Source organism: Canis aureus, chromosome 6 (assembly GCF_053574225.1).
Source record: "Canis aureus isolate CA01 chromosome 6, VMU_Caureus_v.1.0, whole genome shotgun sequence".
Classification (NCBI taxonomy): Eukaryota; Metazoa; Chordata; class Mammalia; order Carnivora; family Canidae; genus Canis; species Canis aureus.
In genome coordinates, this window is record NC_135616.1 from 58138739 (window position 1) to 58156956 (window position 18218).

Below are 18218 nucleotides of genomic sequence, written 5' to 3' on the forward strand. Positions count from 1 at the left end.
ACTCAAAGAAATAGCATTGAGTGTACAGAATTCTGGGGAGATTTCTCCAAGGATCAAGTTTCCGTTTGATTCAACTTAAATATATATCACCACTACTTTGCTGAGCATCTCCTGGGCTCCTTCCTTCACTCTGTGACCTTACATAAGTCCATTAAAAATCACTGAATCTGGGTAGGTGCTGTACCTGCTTCTGTCACCTATCTGAGGAAACATGTGGATGATTGCAGTCATACTAAAGAAGCTCAGAGTTCCTTGAATGCTAAGCCTTATAAATTTTGAGAATGAGTGAGCCCACACTAATCTCCCCATAACACAATGCATTACCTCATTATGTCATCGTTACTGTGACAAGAATAAATTAAATGCATGCCAAATAGGGTACATTTTTGTTGGTAAGACTTTAAGATCTTTCTTCTTTTTCCCCTTATCTACTGTTCTATCATCATTCCTTGAATGCATAAAACTTGTTTTCCCAGCATGTCAGATTCATTCCCATATTTATGCCTTTGAAGAATCTGTTCCTCCTTGCTGGAAAGTTTCTTTGTTCTTTCATTTGGTACACTTCTTATTAAGATTCAAATTAGTTGTTTCCTTTACTCCCATCCCCACCCCAATTCTTCCTCTCTGCTTCTGAATCACTCTGTAGATACCTCTATTATATTTATTACATTGTTGTCATTTTAGTCTGTTTTGGAGCAAAGCCTAGGGAGACTGTTCAGGAGAAAGGCAGAGAGAGTGAGCACTTGGTCGGCTGGGACTAGGGGACTTAACCAGGTTGCAGGATGAGCCCCATGAAGTCAGGCAGGAGGCTGTTTGGTGGACTTGAGTGTGTGGGTATCAGCAATAGGTAGCTCAGTTAGTGGACACTGCAGCTGAGGACACTGACCCTTCGGGATACCATACAGGGAATGATGTGCTTGAGAAATCACTCAAATCAGTGTGGGGCTGTGGAGAGTGGGCAACCCAACTGGCAGGAGGAGTTCAAGGCTAGTGCTAGGAAGAGAAACTGTTTAGTAGGCTTAGTTAATATCGTAGGAGTCAGAAGCCCAGGGCTTACTCTGCCCTGATGAACACTGGGTCTGATAGCATTATCACTCTCTACCAAGTGATGGATCCTGAGGCCACCAATAGAAATCCTGTCCAGATGATTGGCTTGGAAACTAGAGAGTAAAACAAGAGACATTGGAAGTTCCAACTGGGAAGAGTGGGGAAGGAAGGGAAGGGCTATCATTTTGGCAAGTTAGAAAGGTACTAGTCTTCTAGCACTAGATTATACACTCTTCTAGATTAGAGCTCATGTCTTGTTCATCTTTGTATCTCTACTGCCTCATATGTGATGGGTTTTAAATAAATATTGATTGAAGCAATGAATTGATAGATAAGTGAATAGTCCCCATCCCTTGTAAAATGCATACTCATATACACAGTCTACCACCAGTTGTGTAAGAATACTAAACTAATCCATTAGTGATACACTCCATAGTTGTTCAAGTATAAGTCTCCTTTCCATGTTCTTTTCCCACTGTTTTCCCAAACTGAAAAATATAAGAAGTCAGATTTATTTCAAAACTAAAGTTGGTGTTAATTTATTCTTTATTATAAAAATATTATACATAGAGTATATGAAGCATACATATTTGATGTAAAGAATAATTACAGAGTTGGCATCTGCCACACATGTGAGCTATAGATTGTTAGCACCTTAAAAAAGGCCTGTGTTCACCCTTCCATCCCTGGTATCACTTTCTCTCTCCCTTCCCTTTTTTTGTGATTTAATTTTTGTGATAATAATTTCTCAACTTTTCTTTATAGTTTTATCATCTATGCATGTATTCCTAAAATATACATTTAGTTTGCCTCGTTTTGAACTTTATTTAAATGATAACATCCTACATGCATCTGTGTGACACTTGCTTATTCTGCTAAACATTATACTCATAAGATTATGCTAATTTATTTTGAGATTTTTCTTTTTAACATTTCTGTTGCTGAGATGACTAAAGAACATGCCTGCCTTCTACTCTTTGGGTGCAAATGTCTGAATGATTTGTAACGTGTACTTGTGTCCCTGTTTCAAAAAAGCAAAACTGACAAATACTGAGGATGGCTTTTCATTTAACAAAAGGATTTATGATAGTGGCCATTTAAAATAAAATTGGAACAATGTCAATTCATGTCTTCTGCCCATTTTTACTGGGTTGTTTTTTGAGTGTTAAGTTTTAAAATTTCTTTATATATTTTGGATACTAACCCTTTATAAGATATATCATTGGATTTAGAAAATTAAAACCTAGACGGTGTTTTAGAAATTCCTATCATTGGTGATATACCCGAATTGATTTCACATGGAGATCAAAAGTGAGTGCATTTGAAGGATAGGAAAAGAAGAATGCGTGTAAGTACAATGAGGTTTAAGAAGGACAGCTGGAAGCTTCCTGTCCAGACAGTAGAGGCTGATGAGCAATCTCACTACATTTCTGGGCTAGGTGCTCAGAAAATGAAATGCTCTATTTTTTTGGCAGTAAGATTGGATACATGGGTAGCCTTCAGATCACACCTGTTTTTCCTCTTGTATCTGAGGGGCTTTCTTTATTTCTTCTTATTTCCTTAGTGATCAGGCTTGTATATGCAGACCTATTGGGCACCAAGAGGAAAGGTTGGCCCTGTTTTCTGAGGGATTCAGCTACCAGAAGGGTGTATTACCTGTTAATTACTTAATCCCTTCAGCTGTATATATCTGATCTACAACTATGTCTCCAAGTATCCACTGGTTTGGCATCAAATACAAAATACTATCAAATAACCAGGTATTCTACATATGATTTCACTCATATGTGGCATTGAAGAAACAAAACAAATGAGCAAAGGGAAAAAAAAGGAGAGAAACAAACCAAGAAACAGACTCTTAACTGTAGAGAACAAACCAGAGGAGAGGTAGGTGGGGGTAGTGGGTGAAACAGGTGATGAGGATTAGGAGTACACTTGTCTTGATGAGCACTGGATGATGTATGAAATCACTGACTATACTGTACACCTGAAATTTATATAACACTGTTTACTGGGATTAAGACAAACTTTTTAAAAAGGTAAAAAAAAAAAAAACCCTCTACATATTCTGAAAACAAGTAGTTGGATTAAGTAAAAAATTTGTTACCCATAAATTGCTTTCAAAAGAGTTATGTCTGAAAGAATGCAAGTACTAGAGAAGATTCTGAAAAGTGGATGGGACCATAGAAATCTCTAAGTCTAATCCTTTAAGGCTGAGAGATGTTCAGTGAATTTCCCAAAGAACAAGGACTAGACACAGGCCTCTAGACCCAGTCCAAAGCATTTTCCCTTACCATCAGGTTTTGATTTAATCTGGTTGGCATGTGTAAACTGAATTTTATTTTGATGTTATTTTTAAAAGAGCCTAGACATACGTGTTGTTTTCGTTATTCTTAAAAATACTTAAGTATCCATTTTCATAGTGTATATTATCTTTTCACTAAGGAAAACAAAGGGGAAGATAGGGGAAGATACTCTTAGAAGCATGTCATTTTAAAATTTAATCTGTTTTATGGAGAACTTCTGAAAGATATCCTAGAGAATGTCAATGGGATAGAATCTAGGGAGCATTAGGAGGACTGGTTATGGGTTAGAGCTTGCCCAGTTCACTCACTGGAGAAGCAGAGCAGAAAGTCTGGTGGGGGTGGGATAAGTAGATTAGATATGATGGCCAGAATCTGTCTGAATGTTCTCAGTTCTGTTTCCTTGTGAAAGAGGCGTTAAGGTCATTAACTGAGAGTAATATGTGGAAAAGATGTTGAACATTTGAGCAGAGCAAAGAGATGAAATAGTTATTAGGTGAACAAGAGAATAAATAGACCAGGAAAATATAGTAGGATCTGGACAAAATAAGGGCCCACTTGAGGTCAATCAAATTGATAAATAGAGCATGGTGTTAAAAAAAAACATAATAAAATAGGGAGCAAAAGACTTTGTGTTTGTATGTTTTTATAATGCCACTATTGGATACTTTCTTTGAATGAATGCTTTCTCCTGAACGTAAACAAGTAGAGACTGATCTCTGGTTGATAAACACAAGCAGAATGGAAGTAGATACAATGTGCCTGTGTGGGCTGGCTTTTAAAGTTTCTTTTGAAAAAATAATCTTGTATTTGCCTTTTCATTTGGTTTATCATCTGGAATCAAAACTCTCAGTATTAAATAAGGATTTACAGTCTCCAATTTTTAAAGAGCTTGCTTACAGATAAAATTCAGTTTTCCTTTCTGGTTCTGCTCTTCACAAGATGTATTGCATTTGACAGGTCTTTTATGTTAGAGGCTGAATATGGAATCCTAGACTATAGTTGCGATTTATGCTACCCATAAAACTTAAGGTCTTCCTCAGCAGTGGAAAAGCAATCAAGAATTGGTGTAAACAGACCAACCTGACCCCCATCTGTTGTGGTTTATAGTATATTCCCAGAGAGAGACATTTACTCCAATAACTCCCTCTGATATTAACAGAAAGTTACACACAGTACACTCTGATATTAACAGAAAGTTACACACAGTATCAGAGCCAGCCTCCTTTTGAATAGGCAGACACACAAGAGATATGAATTCAGAGTCTTTAGGTGAAAACCAGTCCATCAGAAAGATGTTCCATCAGCTGATAATGTCTGAAATTATAGAAGTAGAACATCATTTTCATAATATCAACCAAATAAGAATTTATCCCCAGTTAAAAAGAAATATAACTTTGTCATTTAATGATAGATCAGAACATTAAATAATTGGACATTCAAGTGAGTGATCATGAAGAAAATTTCAGTGTGTATGTGTGAGTCACTGGAAGTCCAGACATGCAGATAGGCAGATGGGCAACTAGTATCTGATGAGATTGTCAGAACCTCTGATATCAAGATGGATTTTAGAATTTCAGACCATGAAAGGGATCTATATATGAAGCAGGCTGGGGCCCAATTCTGTGTGGATTTCGGCTACTCAGCAGGTAATTAAGGAAATAAATCTAGAGACAATGACACAGGTGCAAGTTCAATGATTAGAACTGGGACATATGGCAGAGACTGGGTCTTATGAGGAAGACTTTCATTAATGTATTAATTCTCACTGATATTTCTTTAATTAAGCATTTACTGAACATCTAAATGCCAGACATTGGTAAAGACCCTGGGATATGAAGACAAATGTAAAATTTATTATGCAATGTGACTAGTATTATGACAGAGTATGTCAGTTATATTCTAGAAGCACTTGGGTGTATCATCCAAAAAAGACTGGGGAGAAAAAGAGAAAAAACTTCTTGGAAAATGTAGGCTATAAGATTCTTAAAACATTATTGGAGGTCAAACATGACAAACAATGTGTTAAACACTTGAGGGATACAAAATTAAAGGCAGGTAGGCCCTGCCTTCAAAAGCTTACAGTCTACTGTGATCAATGTTTAATCAATACCAGTGAGTTATCTACATCAGACAGGAAAGTTAGAGGAAGGAGGAAGAAGAAGAAATTCTTCCTGGGCACTTACTTTATTGCAGGCACTGGTCTAAGTGCTTTGTATCTAATCCTCCTAATAAGCAAACAGGTTAAGAAAAGCTATGTCTCTGTTTTTACAGACAAAGACATGAAAGAACACAGAGGTAGATCATTTGCTGAAGGGCACCTGGCTAGTATGGGGAGCAGCAGCAGGGGTACTTCATGAGAGTGACTTAATAATGCTCATCTCTGAGATGAATGGTTTGCTGGTAAACTTCCTGCCTTGAGCCAAAACCAAGGGTTATAGAGGTTCAGTCTGGGAATCAAGTGATGCCAACTCATGAGGAAATTGAGGGATGCTGAGATTTGGGATCTGGTTGGACCTGACAGATCAACAGGAGTTAGTGAGTGATGGGGATGAAAGGAGAGCAAGAAGTCAAGAATTATTCCAATAATTCAAGTCTTGGAGAAATGTTGAGTCTTGTAAAAATTTGGAAATCTTATGAGGAATTTAGTTTTAGGGATTAGAGAAATATTAGGTATTATGAAACACCTAAAGTGTCCCTAGAGCTATTAACCATAATATACTTTATTGTCTTTAACAATAAGAAAATGCTATTATCCACATTTGACAGGTGAAGAATTTGAAGGCTTCAGAGATTAGATAATTTTCCCAAAGGGACACAGTCAGTAGATGATGGTATCGGGACTTGGACCCAGGTAATTTGACTTTAGATACATTGATTTTGGGAGTGACAACCCAGTAGGCGACTGAAGCTAGTTATTTGTAGTCTGGAAGGAGATGAATTTAAGAGATTTCATATAAATAGAATTGGTAGATGTAGTTAAAATTTCCAAGGGAGTAGCATAGGACTACAATGGAGCTAAGGATTGAGGACTAAATTTTGGGGAGTTCTCACATATCAGAGGACAGGGAGCAAAAGAGGGCCTCTCTAATAAGGTAGATTATGATTTAAAAAGCAGAACAATCTACTCTTATAGCAGAAGCTTTCACTTTTTAAAATCCTGACTCCTAGTTAGAAAAACATTTTGCATGGCAATCCAGAATGAGTGTGTGCATATTTATGTCTTGAACAACCCCAAAGTTTCCAAATACAGTATTTACTGTTAACAGCATATAATGCATGCTGATATTTTCCCTTCTATTCTTCTTTCTTTAAATATATGTTGGTTAATAACCCACTGAATTTATTTTATAACTTAATAATGGGTCACAGTCCAATGTTTGGAAACATTGCCCTATAGCCACTCTCAAAGCTTCAGGGTACCACGATGACATGCTGATGCTATGAATTCTCAAGTCTGGCCAGTCATCTTAGAATAATAGCAAATATTAATGACTCTCAGTGGCAACCTTCTATAATTTATCATGAGAAATTGTGACAATAGTCTCATCTCTATGGCCCACTCTCTTTCTATTCCCCTGTCCCAGTATTTGTTTTCTCCTCCTTTAATTTCCTGTTTTCCACTCAACTTTCCTTGGTCCCTTTGGTTTGGAAATTAATTCTTCCTGGGTTTGTTCTTTTTATTGTTTTTTTTTTTTTTATAAGTGAATTAAAATAATTTTAAGGCTGACCTTTCCATGTCATTTCCAATCTTCCCTTGTGGCTGTTTTATGCTTAAGTATACTGTACCACAGTAGGAGAATAAACATTTTATTGTGTGGTACAGAGTTTTCATTATATAATAATTTAATTATATGACAAATGAGGTTGCAAAACTGATGTTACTCATAGCACCTCATATGGTGCTGCCAAATGCCCCGAGTTAACCTGACATTACTAGGATGAATCCTGGAGACCCAGAACCCACAGATCTAGGAATGCCAAATGAAGTTTGTCATCAATTCTGAAACCAGGGAATTAGAATAAATAACAGGAAACAGCTTTACCTCAATGCTCTTTCCTCTCTGTGGCACCTCCATAAAATGGCTTCCTACTGATGCACTCTGCTATAGGGACAATGAAAGGGACACTATCAGTAAACACAACTATCAAGCAACAGTCATGTACAGTAGTGTAGAACTTTTATTGGAGCTTCCCTATTTTTCAGGGGTAATTACAGATTTTTTAAAAAAAAGTATTGACGTTGCCTATTTCTTTGTTTCCATATTTTGATCAGGGAAAACAAGGCTTGAGGATTTAAATGGTTTAAACTATGATTACCCAGCTACTAATCTAGCCAGCCAGGACTAGAATTCAGCATTAGAATTGGGTAAGTTCTAAATTTAAATAGCTAGCAAATCTATCTGAACAAATGCTTTCCCAGAAGGTTGGCTACACATTTGCTTCTTTTACAATGTGGGGGTTAGAGGTGCCAAACCCCATGTAGTCAAAAATCCACGTATAACTTTTGACTCTCCAAAAATGTAACTGCTAATAGCTGGTTGTTGACTAGAAGCCTTTGTCAGTATTGGAACTTGCATAAGCTCTAAATTAGCCTTACCTGTACCATAGATGGTCAACACATATTTTGTCTGTTATATGTGTTACATACTGTATTATTATAATGAAGTAAGCTAGAGAAAAGAAGACATTGTTAAGAAAATTATAAGAGAAAATGTATAGTTCTGTACTATCAAGGATCCCACATGTAAGTGAACCTGCGCAGTTCAAATCCGTGTTGTTCAAGAGTCTATTGTACTTGTTAGTCACTTAGGGTAGCCAATTAGAGAAAAGGTCAGAGGGGGAACTTTGGGCAAGCAAATATGATTTTATCATGGCTTACAGGTGGGAACATTGGTAGAATTGATGGACTGATCTTAACTTCTAAGTGGACCTTAAATATTTAGGATCATTGTCTCAAAATGGTTTCCATTATTAAAATGTTATAGACTGTGGCCTCATAAGTTTTGTTGTACATCAGAATCATTTGCTTTTTAGAAATTCTGATGTCTGGACTTTACTCAAATATTTTCATGAATCTCAGCAGTGGTTGTGATGCACAGAAATGTTTGGAAATTCTCAGTGAATATGTGACACATTTTTGGCACATAAAGACCTAGAAAATAAGTAATTGTTGAATGCATTCTATAAAAATCCACCTCTTCATGGGAAACGAAAAGAAATAATATATATTTAAGGAACGACCAGTGGCATGGAGCAAATAGAAATATAAACATAAAACAAGGTAAAACACAAGTTGAAATAGGGCATGGGTTTCATTGTAGATACAGTATAAGAGTGAGGATGTAGGAATTAGGTCCTACTTGTAAAGGAGATAAAAGTTCATTTGGATATTGATGGATTGGTGGAGATTTGGGATTTCAGACAATGAGGATAGCATTAGTCAAAGTTTGGAGAAAATTTCTAGCTGTATTGAGGGAATGCAGAGCAATGTCATTGAATTGGATCAGGTCACTCGCAGAAGGATAGGGAAAGAAAAGACTACAGAGCAAAAACATAAAAGATCTTCAACATAAAATTAGGGATTTTGAAACTAATTATTGGGCAGTGAAGAGCCATGGTTGGTTTTTGAGACTGTCATGACCAGCATCATTCCTTGAAAAATTAATTTGCAGCGGAGTGTAGGATGGACTGAAAGGGAGATAACCTGTGTTTGTACCGGTGTGTTACACAATTTACTGCGCTGCTTCAGGACGAAACCTCCCCATTGCTTGCCCAGTCTCTCCTCTGTAACAACGTTCATAGCAACATTCTTCACATGCTCATTCCCTGCTTTCTGAATCATGGAATCAGTACTTTGAAGCCAAAGTACTTGTGGTCAAGTCAGTATGGAATCAGTCGAAAGTGGCACCATAGTTTTTTTGTGCCACATGAACTGTAGTAAAAATAGGGGACTCTTGTGGTTTTAGTAGGAATTGTATCAAGAAAATCTAAATCCTAGTGAAAAATTCCAAATCCTAGTGATAGCATTACACTCTTTTGAAGGACTTTGAAAGAATTTGATGACTTCCTTTTGGTATTTGAAGGTGAGAGGCATGGGATCTAATGCCATCTGTCTACTTTTAATTGCTTTCCTTATACAAAAGTGAACAAGAATTGTCTTTATGTGCAACGATGGCTCTTGATTCCATTGTTGGTGGCCTTGCCTTATTAGGAACATCTTTATTTTCTTTTCCCTAAGACTATACTCTTTTGCCTTTTTTTTTTTTTTTTTAAGATTCTGATCCCAATTTTTCTTCTTTGTCATTTTTCATTCTTTTCTCCCGACTGACAATCTCTTCTTTAGGTCTGCCCGAGAGGGTCACCATGACCCTTTTCCTTGAGAAAGAAGGGGTGGAGATTATTTGTTGGTTATTATCTCGGGTGGAGACCTTTTCTTTTTAGTTAAATTATGTCTGTGTCATCCCAAGTGCCTTGTACAGTGCTAAGAAATGGCAAGTTTCCACAAAATAATTATTTAAAGATTTTATTTATTCATGAGAGACACACAGAGAGAGGCAGAGACATAGGCAGAGGGAGAAGCAGGCTCCCTACAGGGAACCCGACGTGGGACTCAATCCCGGGACTCCGGGGTCACAATCTGAGCCAAAGTCAGTTGCTCAACTACTGAGCCACCCAGGTGTCCCCAAAAAATTATTTTTGAAAGAAAATACAACACACAATATCTGACATGTTTAGATGCTTAATAATGGAGGTTGACCCTACTAGGATTTTTCAGGACAGTCATCATTTCAAATATTCTTTTCTACTGTTTTGTAAAGTGCCCTTATTCTATAAAACCACATCTTGATTTGGGTTTCAAAATATGCTCACATACCCATGAAAAGTAAACATGAATCTGTACCCCAAACATAATACATATTGAAAAAAGAACATTCTTTGGGCATTTTACATACTCTTCTTGAAAAAAGCCAACATGAAAAAAAAAAAAAAGAAAAGAAACAAAAATTGAGTGGCAGTGAGGAGGAGATGGTGGGTAGAAAGTTGGCAGGTTTTGTTTAGCTCCGGTAGAAGCCTCTCTGGAACAATTTAGCCAGCGTTTTCATTGGCAGGCCTCAGCAGAGCCATTAGAGCTATTAAACGAGTGTATTGTTTTGAGTTTTCTTTGGCCCAATCTCCTCTATTATTTAGGGAAACAGACTTGCACAGTCTTGGGGAAGAGAGAAGACTGAATGCCAGCTAATCGAACCCTCCTTCGTGGCGTGTTGTGGATGAACAGGCTGGAGAGCTGGGGATTGCTGAGAATTCCTAGCCCCTACAGATTCCCATGTGCCAAGCGCAATACTGGATCTGATCAGGATTCTTGGATATTTTGTTCACTTTCTGGTTAAAAAGTAATCAGAGCCCTGTGAAAGTTCCTCTAATAAATTATACAGCGGCCTTTTTATATCTGGCAGTGAAACGTTTTTAGAATGTCTGCTCAGGAGCACAGGGCCCTGATCTGGAACGCCCAATCTCTCTGGCCTAAAAATAAACTTGGGTTTTAAGAAATCTTGTGTGTGATGTGTGTGTGTGTATGTGCGTGAGTGTGAGCATGTGGGGGGGGGGGCAGGAAGACAAATGGAGAATGCTGAATGTTGAAAATACTTTGTTAATAGATCCTGGAGTTGGAAATGCTGACTTTTTGCTTTTTAAATAAAGGATGAGGCTAAACAGATGACCCATCCATCCTCCTTTTAAGCTTGTCAAATGTGTCTTTGGGAGAAATACCAGGTGAAAAAAGAATGAACTCACTTGGTCCTTTCTCTATGTCTCTATTTTCTTTGTTGATTGTTGTTAGTTGACCTCTCTTTTTGGTTTCAAATACTGAAGTGGAATTAGAAGAATAGAGACTCAGTAGCCCAAACTCTGCTGAGGGAAGAGTTCTCTTACATGGACAAGCATTGCCCACTTACTGTCATGTGCCGGGTCTGATTCGTTACCTTGTCTGTGCTGGCCTTTTAATCATAAATCTGCTTCTTTTATACCACCTAAAAATATTGCATGGTATAGAGTGAGTATTCTAAGGTCTAATTTGCCCTTTTAACCTTTAGAAATTGAGTTTCTCCTCTAAAATAATACATTCTCCTTATAAAATTTCAAACAGTAAAGCAGGAATTCTAAGTTCTGCCTTTGCTCCATTTTCCCTGATTACTACCTTCTACCTTTCCACAACTTTTGAAAAGGAGCCTGATTCTGAGTTTAGACCAGTTTGTGAAAATATGCTCCATTGGTTTTTAAATAGATATGATTTGAAAAACAATAAAAAGTGTGCCATTTTCAAATGTGTTTGAGGAATGATGAGTGGAATAACAATTACTTTCTGTATCCTTGGTATTTCGCCATGCACTTTACGTATATGATTTCACTTAACCTGTGTGGCAATTTTAGGAGGCAACTACTATTATTATCCTCAGTTTTTAGATTACTTTATGTTCATTTTTAAGATAATCGCAATCAGTTTTTAAATAATGAAATCCAGGCTTAGTGATATATAATGCCCCAAGTCATACAACAAGAAAATGGCTAAACCCAAGTTAACCTGGGCCATCTTAATTCAAAGCTACAATCTGTATTACTACTCATGACATCCCCTAGGAATTTAAACATATTTTATTTTATTTAGTGCAGGAGGTCTCAGAATATTTAATAATCTGCATTTAGAATAAAGTATGGAGTACATTCCTCTCTCTCTCTCTTTCTCTCTTTCTCTCTCCCTCTCCCCCTCTCTTCCCCTTTCCCCCTCCCTCGCTCCCTCCCTCGCTCCCTTGCTCCCTTTCACTATGGTATTGTTTTTGTGCTACCTAAGGAGCCTTTGTTTCTCTTGATCTCTCTAGTCTGAGTCAGAATCATCATGTTGGTCTTAAGGGCTTCTCTGTAACGGAGGTGTTACTGAGACTCATGCAAGTGTTTGCAGGAGCAGTGACCTAAGTCAGGAAGGTCTAAGTTAGTATGTGCAATTTTACATCGAGGTTAGCTCAAATAACTGCGTACTCCCAGAAAGGCCACTTGACTCTATAACCAATTTCTACTTGTCTCTATAAATAAACTTGGATAAAATGACAAGGCAGAAAGGTTCATGCTCCCAGAATTTCTTTTTTATTCCATGCTTCAGTGAAAGATAATGCTCCATTTTTCTGGGCAGTGCCCAAGCTGTTCTTTCTCTTATAGAAATACCTCTGATTGAGATGGAAAAGTTTTGCCCTGAAGGATAAGTGGCTGAGAAAGGCACAATTGTGAATTTTCTATGGTTTATTACAGTTTAAATAACAACAATTGCCAAGGATACTTGACTGCATATTTAGTTGAACAAAATAAATTTGTATGGGTCAGAACAAATAATGGTGTAATAGCAAAAGCTCAAAATTCAAAGAGAAAGTATGTCCCCAATAGGGTAAGTTATTGTGTTATATGCATAGAAAAACAATGGAAACAAATATATCAAATGGTAGTTATCTCTGAGGAATTAGAATTTTGATGCTATATAATTGTCTTATAATTCTTTTTTGCATTCAAAATTATATATAACATGCATGTAGTATTTTTATAATTTAAAAAAGAAGGAATAACACAAGCAAAAGAAGAGATGCACTAAACAGTATCATTGGGTATGGGTGGGGAACTGTAAGTGGTTTGATGTTGTTGGAACGTGAAGCATGAGCCAGATAATGACAAGAGATGAGGTAGTTGTAAGCAATGTGAGAGTTTAGACAGATTCATGGCTTAGGTAGGTAAGTCCCTAACAGCTTAGGGAAGGTAAAATGGTAGGCAAAAAGATAGAAGACCTCTGCTATAGTTTAGCAAGAGATAATGAGAGCCCATGAGAGTGACATTAGAGTGAAGGAGTTGCAGTTGGGAATGATTAATAGATAAATTAGTTAAGTCTCAGTGACTGAGTGGATATTAGGGGTAAGAATGAATATGAGGGAGAAAGGCTTGCTCTCAGGTTTCTGCCTAGGTGAAAAAGAATAGAAAATGTAGTTCTGAGATCCCATTAAGACATTTTGAGTCATATATATAAAGTTTTGTCTTACCTCTAATCTTCATAAAACAATGGCTATGACGCTTCCTTTTTTTTGAGAGTGAAGTGATGCAATCACTGGGTAGTTAAGTGATTTGGTTCACATATTGGTCTAAAAATGTATTGCCTTTCTTGTGTGTCAGCTTTTCTTATGTGAATATAAAAAATGTAATAGACTTCACTGAATCAAAAAAAGTAACAATAGCAAAAAATAGCTACTGTTTATTTTGCTCTTCTTATGAGTGGCTACTATCGTGCTTTGTGTCACATGCCATTTTGCTTTCACATAGTGATTAGAATTAATTATTACTTTATGCTACAGATGAGAAAATGGAGGGTAAATAATGTGTCCAAGGTCACAGAGTTGATAAGTGGCAGTGCTGGACTCTAAGTCCATGTCTATCTGAATTCTGATTCATGTTTTAGAAACATATATTAGTATAGAATAGGAGTTGACACACTTTTTTCTGTTAAACGGCTAGATAGTAAATATTTAAGCTTTCAGGCCATGCTGGTCTTTCTTGCATTTTCTTCTCTTCTTTCTTTTTTTTACAACTCTTTAAAAATGGAAAAACCATTATTAGTTCATAGGCCATACAAAAACTGACCACATACTGGATTTGCTCTGCAGTCCATAGTTGCAGATTCACAGTCTGGAGTACACACACACCCCTTTAAGACTGTACACACACAGTCTGGAGTAAACACACACATTGGTGGTGAAAGGGTCATATAGAGATGCTGCAGTCAAAGGAGAAAAATGGAGAAATCGCTTAGCTCTAGGTTTCCTGGGGAAAGGGAAATCCAGCTGGAATAGAATATCCATGGTAAACACAAGGAGACCACAAGAGTGTGAGTCATTGCTAGGCCATAGTCTGAATGTGATCACTCAGCCAACAAAAGATCCTCAGATGGCTTCAAATCATTAATGTCTGTGGTAAGAGACAGAGATTGAGGAGGGAAAATGTGCTCTTTATATAAAAGATGGACCTGTCCATCTAGAAAAGGCAGTATAATAAATAGAGCAATGGAAAAGGTGTGTCTTTTTGAGCCTCAGCTCTCAGAGGAGAGGAAAAGTGAGGGCCAAGCCCAGAAGGGTGAGTGGAGGAGGGAGGGAAGGGAGACTGCATCTGTGTGTGTGTGTGTGTGTGTGTGTGTGTGTGTGTATACACATACACAGAGTTTTCTTTCCTCAGTCGAATGGACAGATGGACAACTGCAGTGGTTTCAGTGATCTGGCCACTTTCTGAAATCAAAATTTACACATGATAATGCAAAAAAGCAAAGAAAAATTCTCCCATCAGGAGACTTTTCATCAGGAGGCAGGTATACTGACATCTGATTGGCATCTGGGGGCTTATGAGAACTTCCTGAGTGAGAAGGTAGAATTTGGAGCCCTCTGTCTCCTGAGGCATAATAATCCTTGGCTGTAGATACATGCAACTTCTGGAGAAGTTGCGAGTACCATTACAGGGGCTCAGAAAGCTTTGCTGTATTTGGACCTTCCTATTCTGTACCTCCTTACGACCAATAACACTTGTCCTGGAGTCTATGAGTGAGAGGATGTCTTTTAAATGCTTATTTTATTATCTAGCTGCCATTTCCACTGAATTGTTTCATCAAAAGAAGCCAAATATGATACAAACATGGCTATTTTCTACATTACAATATGTATATCCCACACTAGAGTTTAATTCCTTTCAGGAACTCAATATTGAGAAATATTCCAGCTATCATTAGAAGCGGTACTGGACCATACCTGGAATCAGAAGGATATTTGATGAAGTTTCAGCTTTCCACCAGTCACCAGCATAATGCCATTCATGCTATGCTGGAGGGACAGAGTGTACTGAGGTAGTACCTAGGCCAGGAACCAACTCTGGACTCAGCAGTTGGGATGGATACCAGGGAAACCTGCCTGTAAGAGGTGATGTCTATACTAATTTTGATAATGGGTAGTTATTAGCAAAAAAAAAAAAATACACAGAAAAAAAGAGCATTCTAGGTAGAAGAAATATTTGTGCAATTTCATGAAACCAAGAGAGACCATAACACAAGTGCAGAGCTATGAGTACTTTGGGAATTCAGAAAAGAGAAATAATGGCCAGAGATGAAGCCAGGCAGGTAGCAAGGGGCCAGATCATGAAAGGCTTTGAAATTATATTAAGGCATTTGGATTTTGTCTCAAACACATCGGACACCATTGGAATGTTTTAAGCAGAGGAATGGGTTGCTCAGATTTCCATAAGGAAAATGGAAGAAGATGGGGGAAGAATGAAGATTAGCTAGCCAATAAAGATTTTGCTCACAAAAGAGAAACTATGGTGGCTTCAAGCAATGACATGGATGGTGGGTGGGAGAGATTAGAACCTACTGTAGTTGGTGATTATTTGGATGTGAAATTGGAAAAGAGTTTAGGATAAATCCTTTCTAGGGTTCTGTGTTGGATATAGAGTAATGGTGAGACTTGTCTCCATCATGGGGAAATGCAAGAAGTGGAAAGTAAAAGGGAGGATGAGTTGACTTTTAGACTTGTTGAATGTGAGGTCTCTGAGGGACATTTAGAGGATGATATTCATTAAACAATTTGATATATTTACCTGTAACTGAGGAGACAAATCTAACCTAGAGATACATTTTTTAGTTAATCACTGCAGAAAAAGCTGCAGGAGTGAATGTGTTCATTCTTGGAGATATAGAGTGAGAAGTAAGAAAGCAAAGGATGGGCCCAGGGGAAACAGTACCTAGGAGAGAGGGAGAGAAAGAAGGACCCATGAGAATATGAGGAGGGTCTATAGAGTAGGAGGTAAACTAGATGAGTGTTGACTTACCAAAGGCAAGTGAAGAGGAAGTCTCAAAAAGAAAGTGGTCAATGGTGTCACATGCTTCAAAGAGGTCAAGAAAATAAGGACAGAAAGGTGTCCACTGGATAGAGTCACTGGGAGGTTATTAGTGACCTTGCAGGTGACAATTCTACAAAGAATGTTGAGGATGAAAGCAGAACATCTTTAAGTCCAATTTATAATCAACAGAATTTATTATGTAACATTTATGAATTCTGTATCTAGGGAAGAATCATTACTTTGCAATCACTAGTGGCAATAGAAAAGTTCCTCTTTTTCCTTCTCCTTGATTGCTTCTAAGTAGAAATTATAACTAACTAGATTTGGAAGAAGATGAGCATGGGAGTATTTGTTCATAGACCTTGTCTAACCCATCCTCCTGTATCTCCCTAGTAAGTGGTTTCCTGTTCTCTGTCCTTCCATAGTGAGTATTTCACACTTTCTAAATCTTCTGAAATTTCTGGACTCATCACCTCACCTTCTCCTTTATTAGGAAAGCAGGATAAACTAGAGAAGTGGTCTCTCACTGTAATACCATCAACCCTCAAAATCATTTGCATTTCTACCTTCCTTCCCTCCTCCTTTTCTCTTGCATGGGCATATGTTCCTCTTTGTCTTTGAGGAGATTCCCAAGAAGTGGTGCCTCAGACAGGAATTTCGGTATTCGTGGTTTACTGAGAGTTTCTTTTAGAAGAAAGAGATGAGGGAAGTAGGATAAGGCAGGGGAAGGGGCTGAGCAAACATGTAGCCTCAGCTAGAGTCTGACCTCAGTGCAATTTCATGAGTGTGTCATCCTGCCTTCCAAAGTCAAAGTATGAAAGGTTTTCCATCATCATAATCCTATTACAGGAGTCACTCACCTTCCTCACTATTCAGTAGAATAGAAAGTGAAGAGTTCAGTTTGGTGCATGTACATCGTCAGAAAGAACTGACTTCTGTAGTGCTGGGGTGTGTGCATACATGAATGTGTATGACATATTACAGAAAGAATGATTTGCTTAAAAATTGTATTTGAAGGAAAGCTTTTAAAATGTTCTAAAGCAATGGAAGAAGGAGGAATGGAGGAAAAGAGAAAAGAAACACAAAAGAGTAACTAAAATACTGGATGACTTCATGGATTTTTACCACTAGTTGAAACATATTGTGTCCGCTCCCTTGTTACCCACAAGGACCACTCCTCCCGGGAACAGCTTCCTATTTTTAAACCCTGTGTAATGCCTGTGGAATTACATTGCCCATTCCTACCCAGACCCAGAGAGTATTATCGTTACACTCTGTTTTTGCCAAAAACCTGCTCTGTCTTTAGTCACCAGCAAAGAGTTGTCAAAGAGAGCACATTTTTGTCTTTAGGCTTTGTCTTTGGGTGAAATTTTGTCTCTTGCTCTCCATTGGAGGCAACAAGTCCTATGTTACTTCTTTAAGTTTGGCTTTTTTAGAGGTAACTATATCTCTGTGGAAGAGTCTGCAGCATGGCAATATTGGCATACTTGTGAGGGGGGAAGAATAGAATGTTCTTTGGTTCATATTCTAATTCTGACTGTTTCTACCATTGATATACTCAACTAATATTAAATAAGCACTTGATAATATGAAGGATGATATACTAAGTTGCTCTCACATTGAGAAAGACATGGTACTTGACTTCTGGGAACTTTAGGTAACAAAGTAAAGAATATTGAATATTGAAATAAAAAAGGCTCTATTTTATAAATGCTAGTTTTTTAACATAACTATAACAATATAAATATGATATTATCAGTGTTTTGCTGTTGAATTAATAATATATTGTTCAGAGTCTCACCAGTTTTTCCTCTGCTGCTAGAGTAAACTGCACCCAGGCAATAACTTATGGAAATACCTTGTAAACTTTACAACCCCATCTCAACATGTGCTGAGAAAGTGTGCACTTACTTTAAAATTTTATTTAATAAAACATTACTCATTAAATAGGCAGCCCCGGTGGCG

The 18218-nt window shown here is 37.5% G+C and overlaps 1 protein-coding gene and 1 long non-coding RNA gene across 7 annotated transcripts in view; one reads left to right on the forward strand and one right to left on the reverse strand.

The window, feature by feature from the left end:
* The window catches only part of PAPPA2 (pappalysin 2), a 269963-nt gene that overhangs the window by 69277 nt on the left and 182468 nt on the right, over nt 1-18218 (forward strand). The gene's annotated exons all lie outside the window — the stretch shown is intronic.
* On the reverse strand, nt 1616-16402 carry LOC144316191 (uncharacterized). 3 transcript variants are annotated; one of them, XR_013382040.1, is made up of 7 exons: nt 16242-16402; nt 15170-15328; nt 11306-11380; nt 11145-11216; nt 7951-8023; nt 7397-7456; nt 1616-4667 (listed from the first exon to the last, which is right to left on the reverse strand). It is a non-coding gene; the product is annotated as an uncharacterized LOC144316191 (long non-coding RNA). The 3 variants fall into 3 exon arrangements; XR_013382039.1 differs by having other exon boundaries at nt 1617-4667; nt 11333-11380; XR_013382041.1 differs by lacking the exon at nt 11306-11380.